Genomic DNA, 14,865 nt, shown 5'->3' with positions numbered 1-14,865 from the left:
CGAACGGCTTGATTTTTTTTTATGGCTACCACAATGTATTCGAATGAACTTCAATGTATGTCATAATTAAATATGTGCTAGTTAAAATATAGAAATTTAATTAGTGAAATATGTATCAATTTATGTTATTATTTATTTATGTCAACTTATGTATATATATGTCAAATTATGTTTATATTTATATATATCAACTTAGATTCGATGAATCAGATATTCAAATGTTATATTTACTCAAGCAAAGTGCTTGTTTTTCTATTAGCTACCACATCGACTGCTAAATTCACTACTATATTACTATAAATTTTCTGTAAATTTCTAGATGTATGGGATAGGGGCCGCTAAGAGGCCCAGGTGCCCAATTTTTGTAAATAAAAGTAAAGTATAAGTTTCCGAAACTTTAATATTCAGATATAAACTGTTTATACAGTTGATTATCTCTTATCTATGACATAAGTACCAGTCACCATTAAGCCCAATACAGATGAAGGGGTCGGGGAAGGAACACTAGCGATCCTCATATCAAGTCCCTAATACTAAACAGTAGATGATGTAGTATCAATAAGAAAAAAAGATTAAATATTATCTTCCAAAATTTGCAAGAAATAAAATGGTTTCGCAAACTGTTTATCTTTTCAGTCGTGCTTTCACTCCTGAGCTATTGTACTAATAGAAAATAAAATTTTTTATAAAAACAATTGAAATTAAATATGTTGAATTAATATATCTACCAGCTTTAAAAAATAAGAAAAATATCTAATATATAATTTGGCTTGTATTTAATTAAGCGTTAATTCTAATTTTCCGTTTAAAAATGCTGGCGATTGTTGGCAGAATCTGATTATTGTTCAAAAGCTGACATCGTAACAGGTTAGAGCAGGGGTCCCCAACCTTTTTTTACCTGAGAGCAAATACCAGAATATCTGTCGAATGGCGGGCACCATTTATTTTTTCAAGATAAATTTATAGTTGATATATATAGTTGTTATAATGCACAAAAAAATTAATTTAACATGAATATAATTAGTATTAATATTGTTGTGTAAAATAAATTATTACTAAATTGCTTTCAAAACATACGAAGTATAAAAATTATTTATAAAATACAGTCAATGTGGTCTTTGGCACTGCCTTTCACTGGCCAGAGCTTCATAATTGGGAGAAAATGATGAAATTCCTGCTCGCAAGCAATCGTCAAGGTGTTCTTCTGTAGGTTGGGATCTATATTTTGATTTTATGATATTCATTGTGAAAAACAATGATTCGCACAAGCCTTCTTGAATTACATGAAGAAATTCTGAAATGTATGTTTCTATTACAGTTACGTTTATTTGGTTAGTAGAAGGATTTACAAAAAAGGTGATCAAAGGCTCGATGATATTAAATTGTTGAAAGCGCTTTTCAAATTGATCTTGAAGCAATTGGAGGTTGATGACAAATGTTGATAAGTCAATTTCACTGTGACCTATCAATTTTTTTATGCTTGGAGAAGGCACAAGAAACTTCATTTTCAAATGTGATATCCACAAAACTAGCTTAGCTCTGAACGAGTAAATAGTCCCTATCATTTTTGCTGTATGTTTGTCCTCTTCCTGCAGCTTCAAGTTTAAATTATTTAGTTTTTCCATTATTTCCGTTATGAAAGACAAATCTGCTAGCCAAAGGGGATCTTTTAGTTCCAAAAATATTTGATTTTTGGCTGCAAGATAATTTTTTACTTCTTTAATCAAATATATAAATCTATCAAGTACTTTGCCTTTACTGATCCAGCGTACGTAATTGCATAGCATAAAATTAGAACAGCATTTAATGGAAAAATGGTGTATTTTATCCTTGGGAACAAGCAGTAGGCTTACCTAGATCGATCGACGGAACAAATGGTGCCCGCGAGCATAGGGTTGGGGACCCCTGGATTAGAGAATAGATTAAATTTACTCCTCCCGAAAAATAGTGATAAATTAAATGCATACCTGCCAACTTTTAATCCTTTCGAGGATGATTTTCTCCAGTGGTAGTAAAATAGAATTTTAAATTACAATTTTAGGCGGAAACATATGTTTTATTTTGAAACAGCTTATGCAATCTATCATGATAATATTGAATATTAGTATTTATGCTTAATTTTTTTTTTAAATAGTGGTGGTCAAAAAGATAATAAATTAAGTTTATAAATGCAATGAATATATAGAAAGCATACATTTTACTACCACTTTAAATCTAGAAATGAAATTTTACGCGAAATGCATAAAGTTGGCAGGTATGGAAATGGTTTCACAATCCCTCTCTTCTGTCTCGCTTTCACCCCTGAACTATTGTAATTAAAAAAATTCTCTGAAAACAATAGAAATTAAAAATAATTATACTGAATTACTATATCTACCAGCCTTAAAAAATTATAAAGAATGTTTAATCAATAATTTGGCTAGCAATTACGCAAAAAAATTATTTCTAGTTTTAAGTTTAAAAAAATGCTGGCGCTTGTTGGCAGGGCCTGATTATATAAATTCTTGTTTTGGTTAATCTCGATATAATAAATATCTAAATGTCCTGGTAACATTTACTTCTTGATTTTGTCTACGAGTTCAGCATCGGGTATAATTCCAAAAACTCTTTAGTTAGTTATATAACTGAGTTCGTAACGTTGTTTACTTATAATGTTTAATCTATCTCATTTGAATAACGAACGTTTTCGTGACCCTTATTCTAAATTCGGCGATATTGGAGGGTTTTTTTTTATATAACTAATTTTTAAGATGGAAGTTTACAAAAAAACCGAAATAGTGGAACAGGAATTAGTTTTTTGAAAGAAGTAATGATTAAAAGAACCGCTAAGAAAGATTTTAGTTTGAGATTCTTGTCAGTGGTAGATTTCTTAAACAACACTCAATCCAACCCATTAACAACCTTCCATTACAAAGTTTAAATAAAAGTTAAGTTCGCATGGACATTCCTTCTTATTTAGTTGTAACCAAGTAACACTATGTCTTGATGGTATAAATATATTTTACACTTTTCTTCTCTGATGGGATAGCAAAAATCGTAATTTAAAATTCTTATATTATGTAATAAAAACACTGTTTTATAATTGTTAGTTAGAAAATACAATACAATATTAAGTGTTTTTTACCAATAAATATTGTATTAAGTGTTTACAATAGCTTAAATAGCATTTCAAAGTACTCCGAGTGAAAAGGGTTATCTATAGCTTGTATTAATTTATACAAGGATTGTAACTACAACCTAATGAGCAATACTTATTTTTATATTTAATTTAAAAGTTATATATAAACAGCAAAAAACAATATCAGAAATAGTTAACTATTTATAATGTTAAGGGGTCATAAAATTTCAGAAAGGCTTGGGTGGAGCATAGCCTGCAAAAGGTAGGGAAACACTAAGTTAAATATTTACATTCTAGAATCCTATTTACCCCAAAACATAAAATAATATAAAGTTCACGTTTTGATTCCAAAACTTCAATCATAGCATACGTTATTAGACACATTTTTGTGATCTATTTCTACGAAATGGCAGCGAAAATAAAAAAATTTCAATCTAATGCCGAGAAAAGTGGAAGAAAAGATAAAAATTACCTATTAAACAAAATGAAAAGATTTACTTTAAAACTATTGTGCCAATTTTATTTATACAAACCTTATCATTCGGGATTAAAATCAGGATATTTTTCCAATAACAGAGATTGAATCTTAAATGCGAAAATTTATCAATAAAATTGCCTTAAAGAAGCTTACAAATTTAGCTTTTCACTCAGTTTTGAACAAATAAAAGTAACTTTTGAAATTATTTATATACTTAAATAGCCTAATCCTATTTTTGAACAGAATAACTGTTTTCTTTAGTTGATAAAAATCAATCCCGGATTTTTATCAAAACAGGCTTTAAAGCCTTTCAAGGCTGTCACGCAATGTCTTTTACAGTTGGGTGAACATCTCTATACTGTGCTTTACCAGTTTGTTGATTTGTTGTATTTTTAGACTTTCTGTTTTAGATGCAGTCATATTTTTTATTTTGACATTTATTTGTTCATAAAATACAGCAATAGAGTGCAATAAATTATATATTTGTCAAGTATACCTTTCTATTTCCATGCACACAGACTTAAATTATTAGATTAATGAAAAAAAAATGAGTATTTTTTTTTAAGTAAATGCTTTTATATTGTGATTTACAGTGATTAATCATAATACCACGCAACTTTCATAGGCAGTTGATTTATTGTTGATACTGTTTAAATTGCTTCAGGAATTGAGTTCTTTAGAATAAAAAAAAAATGCGTGCGTGTGCAATAATTGCATGCGAGGAAAGTGAAATCTTTATGCTTTTGTTTTTCCTTTTGCTGCTATATTTTTCTTATGCCTCGTGTACAATAATTTTCATTAAAAGAGTTAAAGTCGAAAATCGTAATGGTTTAAACAACTTGATTTAAATCCTGAATTAAATCATCTGATTTAAAAAAAAATATATGTATAACATTGATAAAGAATATAATTGCTTTCTTATATATATTAATACATAGTAATACATTCCTATAAAATCTAAATATGTACAGTGCACTAAATTTAAAAAAAGCGAACCACAATGAATAACTTTTGATCTTATGATCACATTCTAGGACTCAATCTTAATGGCTGGAGAGGGTGATCTCAAATATACTAATTAATTAGTGTAAACGATGTTTTAAGTTACGAAATCAGACACCAAAAAAGAAGCACTTTTTCTGAATAAAATTTTTTTTCCAATAGATTGAGATTTCTGACGGTAGCTGCAATCTTAAAAAAATGGTTCCAATAGTTTGGTCAGGCGAGCGGGTCCAAAGTTTGGACCCTTTAATGTAAATTTTTCTTAATGCATATGTCGCCCTGTTTCGAGAACTTTCTAAGCGAGTCGAAAAATTTTTGTTCTCAATTATAAAATTCGTTTATCCAAAGATAATTTCATGCCAGAAATAACTTTAAGTAGATATTTATTGCTTTTTATTATTTTATTTAATAATGATTGAAAAAAATTTGAATTGTAAGGTATAAATTTTTTTACTGAGTTTTAAAGAATGTAATTTAACATGGTAATAGTCGAATAATTCCTGAGAAATGGATTTATAAAAATACAACTTTTCTTTTTATCCGATCATAAGATAAAAATTTATTCAGGGTAGTCCCCTTCTTTTTTTTCTTTTTTTTTTTTTTTTGCGCACTGTACATTCTAGGATTATAAATATATTCTTATAGCTGTAATTATTATAAACGTTTTATTTCATTGATATTAACTTTTATTTTCTCCAGAAAAATAATGAGATTGGGTAAAGTATGTAAATCATTATTTAATGGTCAAAATATACTAAAATTTAAAAAAAAGAAGAGGGAGGGGGGGCGAGAAAGCGTCTTAAATGGGAAGAAAAGGTGACATGAAAATTTTAAATTATGATTTCCCATTAACTGTTTGTGAAATAATTTGCTGTTTAATAAACATATTTCAATTATACCCTAATTTAATTTTATTTTTACTTAAATACAAATACCTTTAAAAATAAAGCGAGACTTGTTCTGCCAAGAGTAATTTAGAAAAATTAATTTTTTTTATTGTTTCAATGATTATTTCAATGTTATGTTTTAATTGATGTTTCTTGATCTAAATAATTTATTCTTCATTTGATATCCAACTGACAAATTACGGCTTTGTTACTACAAATTCATGAAGGAGTTCAGCTTGAATAAAAGAAACTATAATTTCATTTATTAATTAATTAGTTTGTAACAATTATCTAATAATTTCAACCATTTTAAGTTAAAAATATTAATGATTTTAATTATAATATTGTTTTCGAATATTATCATTATCGATGTATTTCATCGAAGTTTTAATTGGTAACTGTAAAAAAAATCTAATTTTAATAAAAAATCCTATTTTTTTAACCCTTTGACACAAAATTATTAAACTTATTTTCCCTTATTTTGTATTAAAATAAATGAAAAATATTAAAATAAGTTTAAAATAAGTGAAAAATAGTATATTTAGCACTTCAATAATATGTGGTTATGAAATACAGTATGAAACGGTGTATTTTTCGGAGCTATAGGTAAAATCTTCGAAATACGGCTTACTACCAAATAATGATTTTTCAAATTTGCAGTTATTTAGATTTAAAAGAAACAGTTATTCATCATTGAAATTTCTTAATCTCACAAATTCAATTTTTGATAAATTTTCGAATATGAATGGAAAAAAAATTTTAATTACTTTTTTTGGATTTTATATTTTAGTACACTTATAATGCCGATAATCTAAGAGATTTTTTTAGTAACTATTACATTGTGTTTTGTAATTAAAAAATTACAAAATATATTTTTGCTTGTAATTAAAGCGTAAGAAATATATATATATGTAAAAGGGTCAGGGGTTTTCCCATCTTCGTCAAAGGGTTAAAAATGATTTTGGCCAAACTTGGTTGCAAGATATAATACAATATAACTAATGAATAAGGAGAGTTACAAATTGCATACTCCTTCCAAAAGAAGTGTGAAAATGAAATATTCTAACTATCAGTATTCAGACTTTTCAGGAAATTATCAGCTCTGAGTCTAACGGTTTTATATATAGCTTAATGCACTTGTAAAACAATGAAAATTACCTCTTAGCATTTTTTTTAAAAAAAAAGAATCTCACTGCGTTGAAAGTATACAGGGAGGGTGCATCATTTTAATTTTATTTTGCTCACAGTACCTGTACAACATGTCTACAACTAAGGCTAAAGAATAGAGTAATCGTAGACATAATTTTTATAAAACGAAAGACAAAAGCTTTAAAATATTCACATTGGCTAAAATCCAAAACGGTGAACATAATATCAAATAATATTTATGTATTCAATGTCTCGTAAGAAATTTTTTAAAAATGTTTAAAAGAGATAACCTTAAAAAATAATTAATTTGAATATAATTAATCCAGTGAATTTTTCTTTTCCAGGAAAAAGGAAAGAATTTGTTTGACAAGCTACTAATTCACGAAAATAACAATAGTCGCTCTTCGGAGATCGCATTGAAATATACTTTCTTATTTAATTTATACAGCACTTAGAAGAAATTGCGTATTTGTTATGCGTTGGATATTAATTAAAGGTGTGAGTATGTATTGTAGCGTTGTTGTTATTGTTACCATGGATTTTCGAGGAACATCGAAAGAATATATAATTGTGGCCCCTAGCTTCGGTGCCTTTTTACTATAGAGAACAGATCTCAGGTTGTCCTCAAGTGGCACCATTCAGAACCGTTCCCAATTTCAAGTGGCACCATTACCAATTTCATTTTTTTTTTCTCAATTCAGTGTGAGAATTGGAAATAAAAAATGTAATCATAATATCAATTGCGAAGAGGAACTTATTTATTTCGCAAATATTTATGCATTTAAAAAAAACAAAAAAGACATATAGTGCACATTTGTTCTAAACATATAACGTTGATCTTGATCTCTGTCAAATTACGAGTAGAAAGATTTTATAAAAATAACTAATTAATATAGTTTGGCAAGGTATATTAATGATCTTATTACGTAAAATCTTAAAGAATGAGGAGGCGAGTGGGGGAGAGGGAGATTTTGAAAAGAAAAGAATTTAAAGGTTTTTTCGAAATAACTAAAAAATTTAACAGTTTTCAATTATAAGTATTAAAATTAGCAGTATAAAAATTAATGAATCGTAAATACCAAGCCTCCACACGGTTTCTTATATGTAGTCTGATCAGACCACTATAAAGGTAAGCCGATTTTAAAAGAGCCATTTAATACAAAATCTAGTAAAAATAAAAAAGTGGTAGCAAATATATGTTTAAAAATTTGTTAAATTACGAATATGATTCGTTTGTCTTATTTACTTGTCAACCACTACAGATTCAATTCTCAAATATATGTGATAAATTTCTTTTAATTACTTTTAAAATAGAAATTGGGTTCATGCGCACAACTGGTTCAATTTTTAAATAGTCTGCGCAGACTACCTCTAAAAAACCGTGTGGAGGCTTTCTGATGTAGGAGGTGATGACTAAGTTCGAAGAAGTTGTGTTTTCTCAAAACAAAATAATAATAATACGAGTAATAATAAAAATAATTAATGAGATTTCATTTCATGTCGACTAAGTATTACGAAGTTGCATTTTCTGCTAAAAGGAAGAAAACGCAGTTGTGGTTCTATTTTATCCAACGTATCTAAAAACACGCGAAATTATTTTCTATACTTAAAAGAACTCAAAGACTGCCAACTGCGTCAGTTAAAATACGAGCATTATTGGCAAAAGAAAGATAATATAGTAATACTAATTTTAGAGCTAATGTTTCCTCAAGGCTAAATGCACAAAACAAGCAAAATTTAGATTTGAAACAAAATTTCAGCGAGTGTAAGAAAAATTTAACTGCGGTAGCAAAAGATAACAAACCTGGATCATTTAAGTAAGGTGCTAGAGAATTTTAAAAAACAGTTTCAAAACTAAGATAAAATGTATTTTATGTTCGTACAACTAAAATACAATTGAATAACGCCGAAAATATATATAATTGAAAAATCTAGCGTTTCAAATTACTTTTTTAATTTATGGTAATGAAAAAGAATTTAGCGACTTCAGATTAGTTAGACATTGAGATTAGTTTCTTTTTTTATTAGCCGTATGCGTTATTTTTAACCATGAAAACCCTGTTAACTACAGTCCATGGCCAAATTATTAGACGCACTATAAGATTCTATGTAAAAATCTTAATTATCAGGTGATACTATACAGCTTTATTGTTTTTACGCGACTGAAACCGGTTTCCACTTGTTTACGTTCGTGTGTCAATCGGTTAAATTAGACGATATATAATATAAATTCGACGATTGGATAAATTAGAGGATATATTATATCAATATACAATATTTATCACATCAGGTATTATATTAGTATATTATAATAATTTGACCAAATTATTACACGCACTGTAGTTTTTTTAATAATTATATGTTTTGCACGAGTTTATATGCCATACTTTTATATTTAAACATGCATGTAATGGGTTTTTATTCAGGAGATTTTTAAATATTTCCTATTTGTATTTATTTTTAACGTATTGCATTACAATGTTAACCAATTGATATACGAACATAAGCAACGTAAGTGCAAACCGGTTTCAACCGAGGAAAAACAATAAAGCTGTATAGTATAGCCTGATAATTAAGATTTTACATATAATCTTATAGTGCGTTTAATAATTTGGCCAGCTACTGTATTTAATGGGTGATGAGGTAAAACTTGTGACAATTTTTATCTCTTAAACAACGCGTTTTTTAATCAACCATTTCATTTAAAAAACTTTATGATTAGTTTTATGAAAAATTTTATGATTAATTAATTTAATTTTCGTATGGTTTTTAAACAATTTCAGAAGTAGTGTCAATTAATGCCCTGGATACGGATAATCTAGGACTGGATGCCAATATCATTGCAGACAATTGTTGCATTTTCTAATTAAAATTCTTTGTCATGAAAGCGATATGACAATTAATTTTAGTATTGAAAGCAGAAATTATTTCAACTATGAAAGCATTGCTTGTTTGTAATTACATGCATTTGCAGCCTTGTGTGCTCATTTTAAGCCTTTTATCTAATAATTTTAGTTTATCATAATTTTTTTTATTTAAGAAATTATGAGGAATATTATAAGAACTTATGAATATTTATTTTAATCTTTAGTGGTGGTCAAAATTATAATAAATCATTTTGTTGAATAAAGAAAATAACTTGTTGAATAAAGAAAAATAATAAAGTATACATTTTGTTTTCACTTTAAAAAAAAAATTGTTGTGAAAATTAAGAAATAGAATTTTTAATGTTATAAGTATAAAATTATAAGTTTATTATTATTTTTTTTAATTAGTAGATTTATTTGGATGAAGCATAACTATATAAATTTTTGCGTCGTGACTTTAATAAAATTAACATTTGACACATGAAATCAAACCACGTATGTTTATATAACAGTGAGGTATACCTTTCATATTTTAAAATATTAACTAGACTTTTAATTCAACGTAATTTGTTCGACCTGTATCAATTTATCTTGCATTTTACCTCTTCCGACGCATTGTGGCTTGTATAGGACCGCTTATTCCACGAATATTAGAAACAACACAGAAATGTAAAACTGCTTACAATTAATCTCATTATTTACATTTGAAAACCACTAATAAAAGACCTCAGGCTCCCAAAAAAACTATGTAAACGGTTACCGTGTTTTAGTAACTCCTATTGCTGAAATAACATCAACGTTTGCGATTTCTATAATACTTTATGTCCTGTAAACTGCGGCAGAAATTTTTAAGAAGAAGGAATTTTTATAGTTTTATTGAAACTTATATAAAAAAAAAAGTCAATAGTCTAATTTTTAACATGTATTTAAATATTTTATATGTAGTGGTGCACCAAATTATTTTAATTCTAAATTATTAAAATATTTATACATAATCTTTGCTACCACTGGGAAATCTATTTTCTTGAAGTACGCTAGATAAAGCTCATGTTTAACTCTTTACTTAGAATGCTCTATTTACGATCGTAATCACTAATGTGCTGTTGTATTAAAATTTTAATTCGAAATTCACTGTGCTGGAAAAAGTTAAAATAATAATAACTCGAAAATTATTGTGATAACAGCAATATGATTCAAAATATAAAGAAAGAAAATTTGTAAATAAACGTTCTCACATTAAAAAGTACAAGGAAAGGAAAAACGTGATTATGTATTGGAAGAATCATTTCTGTCTTACTAATATATTCGAAGACATGTTATTATTATTATTATTAATTTATTAAACTTTTCACTACCGATTTGGGTCCCGTAATCAGAAGCTTTTAAATAAAACGATCTTAACGGTGATAATAGGCCAACGAATAACATTTGAAATAAAACTAGAAGCAAACGATTTCTAAGTTACTCCAGAATTTCTAATTACTTTCAAAAGAAGAACCCGAAAGCAAGGTGATATCATGTTAGGAAGCAAGAACATGATCATTAGTCACACCTCGTTATGTCAAAAATTAATTTTAAAGAGAGAAAAGAACTCGTTCTACTTTTACACCTTTTTCGAATTCGAGATTAAAAACTTTTCCATCTTGTTCGAAAGATGCTCCTTTTGCTTACGACCTCATTCTTCTTGATATCAAGGTCAAGATTTTACTATTGAGCATGTAGATATAAAAACAATAAAAATAACAACATTCGAACCTGACACGATCTCTGTAGCTTCCAAGAAGAGAATTAGAATATCGTTTGACACACATTTCGAACGATTACGTTCCAAATTCGATAGTAATGACGCCTGGGGTGTAGAAAATTCGCTATCAAACTCTCTTCTTTTTTCTTTTTTTTTAGACTGGACGGAATAAAAATTAATCGGTTTTAATTAAATTCGGAGAAAGCATGTTTTCTTATTTGGAGATCCGGGATTGATTCGGAAGGAAACGTTGCCATTGGATTTAGAACAGATACATCATATAAACCTCTTTTTATTTTAGAACAAATATCGGGTGTTGCCCTACTCGTAAAAAAATACATTAAACGTAACCAATTAAGAAAATTTGTCTTACGTTAAATGACAACTCCCCCCCCCTCCTTTTTATGTTAAAAATGTTTTACTGAATTCGTAAAAAGTTAAATCTGTGAAAAAGTTTATTATTTCCTATAATTATCTCTTGCCATTTCCCAGTTAATTTTGATTATTTATTTATTTTACTAGGAGGTTCAATCCTGAGCTCGCTCCGCTCTCCAACCCCAGTGGTTGCTCTTATTCCTTATTGTTCTTATTTTCTTTGAATCAATATATGAAAAAGTTCCTTTCAGATCAGTAACTTTCAAACTTTCCGTTAGGCTAAAGTGAGGCCACTAAACGGTGTATCACGCCGCGAAGTGTGCACATTACATGTAAAGATTTCTCTTTACATTTCACTTTTATAACTAGAAAATACTTCATTCCTAAATATAACACACAGAAGTAACTTGTTTTGATTCACAAAACTTATTAAACGTAATCAACATATACTTTCTGTGGTATTAGTCTAATATAGGTAAATGGAAAATTTGCTTAATGGAAAATGGAATTATAGTCAGTGCAGTTTGTCGCCGGCTAATTACAGCACTCGTACGCGCAGTTGAATGATAGTTAAAATCATTTTAAACCGTATTTATTTAATGAAGAATAAAATGTAATTCCATAAATTTTGCAACCACATTGACTATATAAATAAAATTTTCCGGGAAAACCAGAAGAGTAGACAAGTATAAGTTCGCAAACATGAAGATTTGTTTTGTAAACTTTCAGTGGTTGCGCCGGTTTTTTTAACTGTTAAAAGGCTAATTGATGGTTTTTTTTTTTTTTTTTCTTAAATTGCTAGCAGTTTAAAAATTACAACAAATGATAACTGAGCCAAAGTGACGTTTTCTATGTACGTTTGAATTATTCATATACAGTGGTCATTAAATTGAATTAACTTAACCAATAAGAATAAGTCTACACAAAATTGGGGGAATCCTCTTTTTGGGGTTTGCTTTTTTGGGCCAATCTGGTGGATTTTGCTAAGACAGTGATTCTGGACCATAAGCACATGTAACTTCAAAATAGATACGGCACCTTCCGCTGTAGCGTGAAAAAATATTTTTTCTAGTGGTAGCAAAAGTAATGCATTAATATTTAACTAAATTTGAATTTTAAAAAAATCGTGCACCACTACATGTTAATAGGATATTTATGACTACTCTTTAAAAGTGTCATATTACACATATATATATTTCTCACAAAACTCAAATAATAATGGTTATAAGCTAAATGACAGTTTTTATCCTGAATGCTACTTATCTTGTTACTTATCATTTACATAAAACAAAGCATTCGTAAATTAATTTCGAAATGCACATTATTTATAACGTATACAGCGATAATTTTAACTTCTATAATTATCAATCTTTATATAAATTATTAAGTAGAGGGAAAAAAATCTCTTTTAAATCTACTATATAAAATTGAATGTATTTGATTTAAAATTAAGTGAACAGTTATTTTAAAGTTAAAATTTAATTTGTATTCTACTGAGTTACTTATAAAAAATGTTTTTAACTGCAAATAACTTTTCAAAATAAACTTTTAACTGCTTTTTTTCTTTGAAAAGTTTCATCATTAAAAATATTAATTTTAAATATTATTTTTATTAATTTCTTAAATATCTCTTAATGCGGGATAGTACCAGTACCTTTTATTTTGTAATTACAGGATAAAAAAATAATATTTTAAGCATAAGTTAAATTAAAAATATTTAATTTAAAATTAAATTAACGAAAAAAAATTTCGAAGTAAAGTTGAATTTTTAAAAATAGAAAACGAAATGATATTTTCAAAATAAAGCAATCATTTAATTAAAAATCAACAATTTTCAATTTTATACTAGCCTTTGTTTGACAAAAACTTATTTTATTTTTGTTGGAAGAAAGTAATGAAATTTATTTTATTTTAATTCACTTAAAATATGTCATGAGTATTTTTAATTATTCTACAGTAAAAAAATTTAAAATAAAAATAATGAACCAACAAGTAAAAAATTAATTTTTAAATTGTTATCCTTTAGTAACGTGAATAACTTCAGATTACTTTAAAATAATTATTTATTTGAAGAGAAAATTTTATTTTTGAAAAAAAATTTTTTTTAACAAATTTGCAGTTGCGTGAATAAATTTGAAAAAAAAATCTTACATTTAAAAATTATAATTTAAAAAAAAAAGAAAAAAAATATTATCAATAGATACAGAACATTAAATTATAGAACTTAACGGAACTTTTAAACTAATTATTTATTATAAAAAAATTAATTAAGTTTTAAAAACAAAAAATTTTAGGTGGCTGAAGAAAATGTATGTAGCTTTTTTTTTTATATTATCCAGTGTGAAGCTTAGAAGCAAAATAAAATTTGTTTTACAATCAGAATTTATAAACATTACTATTATTTGATAAAAATTATTAATATAAAAAGAGAGAGAGAGAGAAACAATAATTTTAATCTTTGCTACAAAAACATTTTATTAAAATAATTTATTTTTTTTAAATTTTAAATAACTCAATAATCGTTAAAAAACAAACAAATTGTTATCAATTGATACCGAACATCAAATTACTTTGAATCGAACTTTTAAAATAATCATTTATTACAAAAAAATTTAATTAAGTTTTAAAAACAACAAATTTTATGTGGTTGGAAAAAATCTATGTAGCTTTTTTTTTATAATCCAATGCAAAGTTTGGAAGCAAAATAAAATTTGTTTTACAATCAGAATTCATAAACATTATTATTATTTGATGAAAATTATTAATTTAAAAAAAGAGAGAGAAACAATAATTTTGATATCTGCTAAAAAAAAATTTATTGAAATAATTTTTTTTTAAATTTTAATTAACTCAATAATCGTATAAATAAGTACTTGCGCGAAAATTGGTTGGAGAAAAAGCGCAACACATTTGTTTATGTATCCATGGGAAAGTATATCTTTGATGAGAAACACCACGAAGTTTGTTTTACAATCAGAATTCATACACATTATTATTATTTGAAAAAAAATTATCAATATAAAAAAGAGAGAGAAACAATAATTTTAATCTTTGCTAAAAAACATTTCATTAAAATAATTTTTTTTTTAAATTTTAACTAACTCAATAATCGTATAAATAAGTACTTACGCGAAAATTTGGATGAAGAAAAAGCACAACACATTTGTTTATGTATCCATGGGAAAGTATATCTTTGATGTGAAACACCGCGAAGTTTGTTTTACAATCAGAATTCATAAACATTA

The 14,865-nt window shown here is 26.8% G+C and overlaps 1 protein-coding gene across 1 annotated transcript in view; it reads right to left on the bottom strand.

The window, feature by feature from the left end:
* LOC107445816 (dentin sialophosphoprotein) overlaps positions 1-14,855 on the bottom strand; it is a 108,285-nt gene extending 93,430 nt beyond the window's left edge. Inside the window, exon 1 of the mRNA XM_043039242.2 lies at positions 14,750-14,855. The gene's annotated coding sequence lies outside the window, so the exon portion shown is untranslated. The remainder of the gene's footprint in view (positions 1-14,749) is intronic.
* Between the last annotated feature and the right edge of the window lie 10 nt (positions 14,856-14,865).

The sequence above is a fragment of the Parasteatoda tepidariorum genome, chromosome 1 (assembly GCF_043381705.1).
Source record: "Parasteatoda tepidariorum isolate YZ-2023 chromosome 1, CAS_Ptep_4.0, whole genome shotgun sequence".
Taxonomy (NCBI): Eukaryota; Metazoa; Arthropoda; class Arachnida; order Araneae; family Theridiidae; genus Parasteatoda; species Parasteatoda tepidariorum.
This window is presented reverse-complemented; position numbering and strand designations above follow the sequence as displayed.